Below are 10,289 nucleotides of genomic sequence, written 5' to 3'. Positions count from 1 at the left end.
TGTGTGTGTGTGTGTGTGTGTGTGTGTGTGTAAGCATTTTCTCTGTACTCCTCACAATCAACTACCTGATGGTTTTATACTTGGTTCCTTTGTGATTTCCGACAACAGCTTCCTGACTGGTAGAGGAGAGAGCAGGTGTGTGTTCCTTTACCCAGGTGTGAAAAAAATGGCAGGTGAGCAAATAAAGGCCCTTTCCCGTAGCTGCAGGGTTTAGAAATCCACACAGTAGTGTCCTATATCTCAAAATCAATATGCAGTATCACCCCTGGATATTTTAGGACAGGTATGAAGGAAGAACATTCTCAGATCCAATTAACAAAGGATTATTGGTGAGCAGCAATGACCTGACTCCTAATATTTATCCACCTGCTGCTGTGTTTGTAGAAAGTAGATTTGACCTGAATGTTAACTGCTGAACACTAAAGACTAAATTAAAAGTAAATAGTTGACCTAATAATTACCTAAATTACAAAATGAAATGTTTGTTTCCTTATCCTATAAGCCTTTGGATAAGGAGGGACCGCAATCCTTTCTATGGTTTGGATTACCTGACTGCTGTCTACCTAATGCTATCATTTCTGTCCAAAACCCAATGCAAGTCAATATCTCCCAAATATTTTTTTGAATTTGTTTTATTGATGGAATGTGTAGTACATATTCTGCTGTTCTATCGTGTCTGCAGTGATGTCAGAGGGAAGAAGCAGTGTAGTTGTTTGCAGTAACCTCTTTGTTGTTGTAGTATCCCAAACGGACGCGGCACTTTCACCAAATAAGGATTCAATCTTTAGGTAACTTCATTGAGCTACACAGTCAATTCCAGTCACATTGGGATGATTTTGAAATATTGAAACAATTTTTTTAGAATGTGGTCTTATTTGTACTGTATTTGGCTCATCTATGCTATGAGTTTGAATGCATTTGAACTGCATGGTTTCCTGGACAAGGCTCCCCTCCTGGCTCTTTGAGGACCTGAAAGTACTCACTGGGATAGGATGTGATCTGACAGGTCGAGTTAGAACACATTATTAGGTCACCCTAACCTCTAAGACAGCTCATTTACATTTTCTGGTTTACCTGGAAACATACATGTTGACATTTTAGCAGATGGCTAATCTGATTTTAAGAGCCAAGTTAATAATGTCAAGTTGTTCCCCTAATTCTATAGGCTTGTAGAAGTACAAGCAAGTAGCCTAGTGGTTAGAGCATTGGGCCTGTAACGGAAAGGTTGCTGGTTTGAATACCTGAGCCAACAAGTTGAAAACCTGTTGATATGCCCTTGAGCAAGGSACTTAACCCTAATTTGCTCCAGGGGTGCTTTACTACTACAGCTAACCCTGTAATCTTGAATCTGCACTGGTCACTAGCTAGCTGCTGTCACAGMAATAAACTACATTCATGCTGCCATTCTGGGCTAACTGTGAGGGGCAGATGTACAGATAGATAGAGGTCTATCAGCAAGATACTGTCTCCATGTCACGACAGCACAGATCCTATCAGGCTAAAGATGAGTAACTGACTGTGGGAATAGTGAGGGATGCTGTCCACTTTGAGAGAGTGATGTTGGTGCAGTTGTTCATCTTCCTTGCTGTCTTTTATACTTTCTACACTTTGTGAGACCCTAATCTCTCTCTGATCCTGTCTTGGCTCATCTCTAGCTCATCTCTGCACCAACCCCAACCCTCTTCTGTCTGACAGTAACAAAGCAGATAGCTCGATTTACAGGTATAGCAATTCCCTATGACACAAAACAAACAACACCATAACTACATTTAGCAAATGGAAGAACACCCCTGTAATAGCTGTTAAGGAACGACAGTAAGAACAAAAAGTATCTACAGCACAAACATTACTCAGACAGCGATGTGATTACCTGATCTATTTGGATCAGAAAATCAATGGAAAGACACTCAGGAGAGACTTTAAGGATCATTGCATGCTGCTGAAGCAGCCCCATAAGCAACTCCATTAGACTATGTGATAAGATTGTACCTGATAGAGGCTTCCTTCCTGCTTTTAACATCAGCTCAAATATCATTACAGTATGAGTACCCCCATCTGTTATCCCTCAGATACCCCATTTTGTTCAATTATGAAACAGTGCTGTGCTGCACTTACAGGGTCATAACCATAGAAATACAGTATGGTCATAACACTCAAAAGATCAGGAAGAGAGCCTGCTCTGCTCTATTGATATGTATGTGTTTGAGGTGAAAGTAAGACAAACACGTTTCATATTCTCATTATTTTGACAAACATATTTGCTCATGAATTATTCATGAAGCCCCCTCCCACTCATATACACGTACAGTAGATGCTGTAATAGGTGGCCCTATGGAGAACCTCATATACAGACCTGGCATTAAATGTTACATCAACATTATGAATCAATCAGTGACCTGCTCAGAGTCATTGTGTTTTGCTTCAGGCATTAAGGGTTAATGCAGGGAGACCAAACAGCCGTTACACAACTGTCCAATTAGCTGCCTGAGTGGCAAACACATTTATTTATGAATCTACAATGAGGATAGGGGTCAGACCAATGATGTGTCTAAACATTATGCAATAATAATGTACATATGTATGTCTATGGGTCAGACAGAGCTCCTCTTCCCTCCCTCATACCACGTGCACATGTAGCCCCTCACACCCAGACCTTCTGATTCAAACRTAACAGGATGATAACAGGACAGCTCCTACTAATTGTTATGGATGGAATCTGGAGAGAAAAAAACGAAGCAGCTCCTTGACAGGCCCACTAGCTTATCTAGCGTAATCTGATTCAACAGCTGCTTGCCCCAACAGCTGGTTCCGGTAATGTGCTAGTATGACTGGCTGTCTGGCTGAGTTGGTTTTCAGGGAATAATTCTCTTCTCACTTGGACTCTGAGAAAGGCACCGCATGCTGCTGCTACATTCTGTCTCACCATGTTACAGAGAACGAATCTGGGGCACTGGAACACAACTTGGAACATGTCTTGGAACGTGTGTCCGTGTGTGTGATCTTTCTCTTTTAGACCCTCTCGTGTTCAGTCCACTCAAAGCACGTTACTCTGTTTTTCCATTGAGGGCTTGGATCACCTTTCTTTTCTCTGCATAGTCCATCGCAAATAAACAACCTGACAGTATACAAGGCCAATAAAATTGCCACCACTTGTTGTAACAATTTCTGGGAAGTCTGTGCTACACTGGGAGAGGTGGGAAATTTTACATCACTGTGTGCTCTGCATTGACGTAGGAGTGTAACAGAGTGTGGAAAAAACACACGCCACTCTGCATCACAGAGCCAAGCAGGARAGACAGAAACAACCTGCCAACACCAGATTCTATCAAACAACACACCCTGAGAACAGAGGGGAGGAGGAGAGGAGAAAACTATGGGACAGAGGAGAGGATAAAGGGATGATCGTTGTACACACACAGGCAGAAAGACGGAGTCGGTCTATCTGAGCCAGGGCACCCTGGGGAGGAATATGAGAGTTAATAGGAGAAGATTAGGAAACATAATAAGATCTACCATGTACAATTCCCAGGGAGGAGTCCGTCGGCACTCTAATTTAGCTGTTTAACACACACACAGTACAGCATGGGAGATTCCTGGTGAGAAACAATATAATTGTTCTGGCCTCACTTGACACTATCATTAAATCATGATATTAAAGGGTAATGGTACAGGACAAGAGTGAAAGGTTAGTCAAGGTTACATGAAGACTCGCGCCTCAGGGATATTGTGTGGAAGTCACAATGATGAGACACTCCAGACCTGGGCTGAAAATAGTTGTATTTTGTAGTTTATTTGAAAATACCAACTTTTCAAATAGTCGAGGTAGTGTAATATAGTTTATATAGAGTTTCAACTAAAAGGCAACTTTTTTCTTTGATATTCAAATACAGGTCTCAGAAAAACAGTATTCAAAAGTATTTTGAATACCTCACAAAAAAACAAATAATACTGAAGGTATTTGAATATATGCAAGTGACATTTAAAAAAGAAAAATATATTTATTTGATGGCTGCCAAATACTTGATGAAGAACCAAAAACTACAACAGTTTATTGAATTAGTCTAAATATATGATCATAAGCACATGGTTTGGAGGGCCCTTAGATATAAATCTGAATATAGCCAATAACCTACAATTAAATACATGAGGGACATGGAATCACCTCAACATTTGAGTAAACCACTTAGGCAGCTTCAAAATTACTGACAAATATATTTCATGAGTGAGACATCAGGAAATACAGTAACACTTGACATCTAGTTCTKATACGTGTTGTAACTTTGGGATTATTACAATATCAACATTGTTGTTACATAGGACTTTGGAAATTGCTTTATAATTGCATAATAATGGAGTTATTACATAAGTGATATAAGGAACAGTCACTATTATTTCTCTTGCAAAAACGTTCAGCTCATTGCTATCCAATTAAAATGCAATTACCAAAGTATTATGCAACAACATGCTAATATGATGTTTCTCCAATAGTACAGTTTTATTACACAAGCACAAGAACAGTCATGTTCAAATGGTCTATGCTCTGTTAAAACACTGTAAGCGCCAAAGTTGGCACAAATCAATAATGTACACGTTTATTTTCCGACAGAAACGTTGTGTTTGTACAGGAATTTTATTTCTGAGAACAGTCTCAATTCATTCAAGAAACGTAGCTACAAAACTCCACCCAAAATTGTACATGCACCCAACTTTTAAAATGATCTGTGCGTTTCTATTCGGGCATGAACTCCACACTTACAAACCAAACGCAGTTCGCGTAAATAATATAATATTTGATAGGCTATGTTAAAGTTTGAACAGTCTCGCTGTGACAATGGTTGTCCCGGACTTACCTTCGACCAGTTGAGTCAGGTGGTGGATGGATCCAGTTGTTATGCCCATATCACTGTAACCGTCCAGAAAATATAGCTTCAACAACCTGGAGAAATGTAATGGCAGATGTCGACATACTTCTCAGGCTGAAGGACAAAGGGCGACTTTGCGTGTTCGCCAGTAGTCGTATGTGCGAGAGAGAGAGAGAGAGAGGGGGGGGGGGGGTCTCGTGAATGAATCACGACGCTGCACCATAAAATGAAGTTGTATTTCGACTAGTTTATGAAGTTGATGAAACATTGTCAACACTAAACATTCAAGTGTAAGTTATTTTCCTTTGCAATGAGGAAGTAAAGCCTATTCCTATTGTAAGTCGCTCTGGATAAGAGCGTCTGCTAAATGACTTAAATGTAATGTAAATGTATTCCAGAACGCATTATTTGTGGTGCGTGCAAGATTTTGTTTAATTAAGAACCATGGACAGTGCTCGCGCGCGGTGCCAATTGAAAGGCCGTGGGTAAACAACTTTGCATGCTGCACTGCATTAGCCATGACTTCATTTAAGCAGAATCTGACAAACAGAAAGCCTGCCAGTGCTTGAGAATCCAAGCATGTGTGTTTTTACTGTGGAGTATTTATTGACAGGCATTCAAACACAGCAAGCATGTCGCGGCAGGTAGCCTAGTGGTTAGAGCCTTTGGGCCAGTAACCGAAAAGTTGCTAGATCGAATCCCCGAGCTGACAAGGTAAAAGTCTGTCGTTCTTCCCCTGAACAAGGYAGTTAACCCACTGTTCCTAGGCCGTCATTGTAAATAAGACTTTGTTCATAACTGGCTTGCCTATTTAAAAATATATATATGAAGTTAGTTCCATTCCGTGTCCCTTGTAGATGTATAATATCACGGCTTATCAAATCACATTTATTTGTCACATACACATGGTTAGCAGCTGTTAATTTAAGTGTAGCGAAATGCTTGTGCTTCTAGTTCCGACCATGCAGTAATATCTAACAAGTAATATAACCTAACAATTTCCTCTATACACATAACAGCCCTGACTTTYATTTATTTATGAAACATTCATTAATTAATTAAAGTGCCCCGCTTTTTAACTTGAACAATGACATTTAGGCGGAATATGGTGTTTGTTAAGTACATTCTGTGACAATGCAAGCCTAGGAGTTGATTGTTATGGCTGAAAATGTACAAAATACCATTCAATAATGGTACTATTCACTCAGTGGATGAAATCTGTCCCTGCATCAGTCCTATTTGCTGTATTAACCATGTATTCCATGTTAGTAGGCCTAGCTCACTTAATGCATCACAGTAATCAAATGAGGGGCTTTGCAAAAGTATTTAGAGCAAAGTTGTTATGGAAACTATATGAGGACCTAATAGTGAAAAAGGATCCACAAAATGGATCCATGTTAAACAAATGGTTTTCCCTCTCAGCATAATGAGGGAACGAGATTCTGCTCAACTCCATAGTTATTCTGTAGCCGGAGGATTTTAACCTTTATAACTCTGTCGTATTGACCTTCACCACACGTGACGTACACTGCCCCAGTCTGAGTGTGGCCTTACCCTGATGGAATTACTAGAGAGAATAACAGCCTCCACACTCAAACTATTACAGACGAGATGTGGATCTGTCAGCTAACAGGCTCATACAAGGCACTTAAATATGATTCAGGCTGAGAATGGAAGAGCTCACATATAATTCTCATGATATTCTTATCCCGAGTCATGGTTAATAGTAGCATAGTACATACTGTACATCAATGTATAACACAGTAATCTGAAATCCCATCAGATTGTGCCTCAGTTTTGGACATAAGTCGTTGTAGTTACAGTCTGTCCGAAATATACATACATATATTAGTGTATATGGGTCATTACCCATTTGTAAATTGGGTTTAGTGTTTCCATGCTGGAGTCTCTGCCGCAGACTACTACTGACCACAACACAAGCATGTCTGCAGCTTCCTCCCCATTAGACTCCATACACACATCCTTATTACCATATAATTAAATAGAACATAATGTAGCAAAACATAATTGAATTTATCTCTATGATTATAACATTCTGTTTATTGTTTGTGATCAGTCGTTATTACAATAAGCATCATGTTTGTTTTAAGACATGTGGACATCGTCTCTCCATGGCGACAAACAATGCTAACGTTGGTGACGGCTCTCACACTGGAAATAAATAATAATAGGAAATGAAGTTAAGTGTAACGTGAGTCGGGCTAAAACTGAAGGGGATTATGTCATTCAACCCTGATTAGCGTTAGTGATTGGTGTTTTAGACACAGCGCATTGAGATGGTCACAAGCATCTGAAGCATCAACCAGTTTTCAATGACAGTAGTACAACGAGATATGGGACCCACAACCATATATAGAGACATATGATGATGCCTGTGTTTATCACTGTCATAATATCACTTGAGAGGGACAGCTTTATTTTATGCCTAAGAGGAGAGCCAGTGAATGGACGGTTGCTGGTTCGAATTCCAGGTCTGGCACGAAAACCTGTAGGGATGTGAGTGTGCAACCTGAGGGTTGCTGCTGCTATCACTGTCTCAGATGCTATCTACTGCCAAGCAAGAAACATAACCATCAGCTGCTCCAGTGGAGCATCTCTGTGTCTGCTTCCAACTGTGTGTATGAGTAGGTTTCGTTGTGTCCCAGGGTGTTGGGTATTGTATTGTGACAGGAAAAATGTATTTATGTTTAACAATGAATAATACATGCCAAAAGGTGCATCATGCTGTGTTTTCTGTTACAGTGCCTGTGTAATACAGGTAGTTTCTCTGATGATTCACCTTTGCCTGAGACCCGAAGTGTTAGCTCCCAGCTCTTACACCTAGGCTTCGGCTCAGTGGGTTAATACAGTCTTGAGTAATGTAGATTTCCTAGATTTGATAAATGGTTGGTTAGACAAGTGAGACGACTGAGCCTAGCCTCCTGATCAACTAAATGTCAGGCCTTGGGTTTCTCGCCCTGTTATTCTCTGTTGGACTTCTATCTGAGATTTTCTTTCCATTATTGTGTGTATGTGTTATGAACAATGAGGACAATTGTGAGGAGTCAGGCGCAGAGAGCAAAGATATGGGGAAAAACCACTCTTTAATGTCCAACCAGAAGAACAACTGGTAACGTCAAAAACATTGGCGTAAAAATCCAACTTGAATAAAGTACACACTGGAAAATAAATCCAGACTGTGGAAAACCCCAAAATAAACGMACAACCTCATACAAAACAGAAAGACAAGCACGCACAAACAGAAACGGGCTAAACGAACTTAAATAGCACCACCCTAACAACCAAACAATAAACAGGTGAAATCAATTAGTCAAAACCAAACGAAAAGGAAAAAGGGATCGGTGGCAGCTAGTAGACCGGCGACGACGACCGCCGAGCGCCACTCGAACAGGAAGGGAAGCCACCTTCGGTAATACTCGTTACAGTATGGGACAGTGCCTTTCTGTTGGGTGCTCTTTGATGAAGATGGTATGTGACTATGAGTGTGCAAATAGCACAAAGTACCTTTTACTTTTGGAGGAAATCTGTTCCTGTATTAGTTCTACTGGCCATTGGGGCAATAGGCACTGGAGCGGTCTCATTCCATAATAAACCTGTGCGAGAGGGATATAGCCTTCAGTAATATCTTTATACCTTGGATAATAATACAGTGCTTCAGAAATTATTCCATTTTGTTGTGTTACAGCCTGAATTCAAAATTGATTAAATTGTTGTTTTTTCTCAGCCATCTACACACCATAATGACAAAGTGAAAACATGTTTTTTGAATTATTTTTCCAAATGTATTTAAAATGAAATACAGAAATATCTCATTTACATAAGTATTCACACTCCTTTGCTATGACATTCCAAATTGAGCTCAGGTGCATCCAATTTCCTTTGATCATCCTTGAGATGTCGCTACAACTTGATTGGAGTCCACCTGTGGCCAATTTAATTGTTTGGGCATGCTTTAGAAAATATCACACCTGCCTATACTGTATGTGAGGAAGAAAAGACCAGTGAACAGGGCTTACCACTTTGACTCTATATGGAGAAATGCCCCAAGGTACCAAAGGAAATGAGGTCACTCTGTTACGATCTACAGTAGCTGCTTGAATGCAGAGAGGCCACATATAACTAGAGCAGGGGTGTCAAACATACGGCCTGTGGGTGATTTGAGTAAAAAATGTACAATTATAAAAGTATTTTTTATATATATATATATATATATATTCTCACTGGTCAGTTTATTAGACACCGACAGGGAGATTAAATTAAGGGGTTTACTGTTAAGATGGGTGGAACCAAAGCAACCCAATGAAAAAATGTGGACTCTTTTATGATATAATAATTGGTTTACAATCAGGGACCCATGATCATATAGGCTACATTTCACCTGCTGGCTAGGTCAGTTGTGTTTTAACGACACCACTGCCATCTAGTGGATCATTGTTTTAATGTTTTAGTACTGACAGGACACCACCAGTATTGACTGATAGCAGTGATGGGAGTCAAGACTAGAAGAACCTTCAAGACCCAGACCAGAATCAGACTTAACCAATACCAGATCTGACCAAGACCAGACCAAGACAACCTCTTGAGACAGAGAGAGACCAACAAGACCCTGTTTATCAAGACCAAGACCACTTTAATTGTGGACAGACAAGACCCAGACTTAGACTTAGAGACCAACACTCTTGACCAGCATGGCCATTCATAGTAGAAACATGGTCAAGATAAGTAAATAAAAAGGATGACATTCTCAGTTCCAAAAAACGAACAGGTTGTGGTAAATCTTACTACCACACAGGGACACTGTTTCACAATACAACGTGATGGCGCAATAGCAGTTCGATCTCATGACAATCTGTGTTACTCTCTCAGACAGTGATTTGTTTTCATGTTAACCCCAACACCCCTTTCATCATGTGTAAGTGTATTTGAATAATTATACGGGTATAGTCTGAACAAAACTGTTTAAAGCTGCAGTTATAAATGTTTTTTAACTGGCCAACCCTGGTTTTAGAGTGCTGCTGTGGTGACAGCTTTTGTTCCCGCTCAGCACTACAAACACACCTGATTGAAATAATTGACTAATCATGGTCGATTGATCATTTAATCCGATGTTTTAAAGTTGGGTTGGAACAACATTCTGCACACTGGTTCTCCTCTGGACCTGGTTTATCCACCTCTGCTGTATTGCAATGAGTTACTGGTTCTGGAGTGAGGGAGTAAAGGGGTAGAGTAGAAAGAGACATCAGAAATGGATATAGACAGAGCATCGAGAGAGGGTGGAGAGAGATCGAGAGGAAGAGAGAGTATACATTATCTCATCCCCCAGTTGGAAGACCAAGTAATCATAAAGTAGCCCTAAAGGAAATTGAATAGAAGCATATGGGCTGACTGCGCATCTCTCTCCACCCT

General features: G+C 40.2%; 1 protein-coding gene across 1 annotated transcript in view; it reads right to left on the bottom strand.

The window, feature by feature from the left end:
* The window catches only part of LOC111952341 (muscarinic acetylcholine receptor M2-like), a 9,083-nt gene extending 4,088 nt beyond the window's left edge, over positions 1-4,995 (bottom strand). Inside the window, exon 1 of the mRNA XM_023970921.2 lies at positions 4,851-4,995. The gene's annotated coding sequence lies outside the window, so the exon portion shown is untranslated. The remainder of the gene's footprint in view (positions 1-4,850) is intronic.
* Positions 4,996-10,289: the final 5,294 nt, after the last annotated feature.

The sequence above is a fragment of the Salvelinus sp. IW2-2015 genome, linkage group LG26 (assembly GCF_002910315.2).
Source record: "Salvelinus sp. IW2-2015 linkage group LG26, ASM291031v2, whole genome shotgun sequence".
NCBI lineage: Eukaryota > Metazoa > Chordata > Actinopteri > Salmoniformes > Salmonidae > Salvelinus > Salvelinus sp. IW2-2015.
The sequence above is the reverse complement of the archived record's forward strand: the minus strand, read 5'-3'. Positions and strand labels throughout refer to the sequence as shown.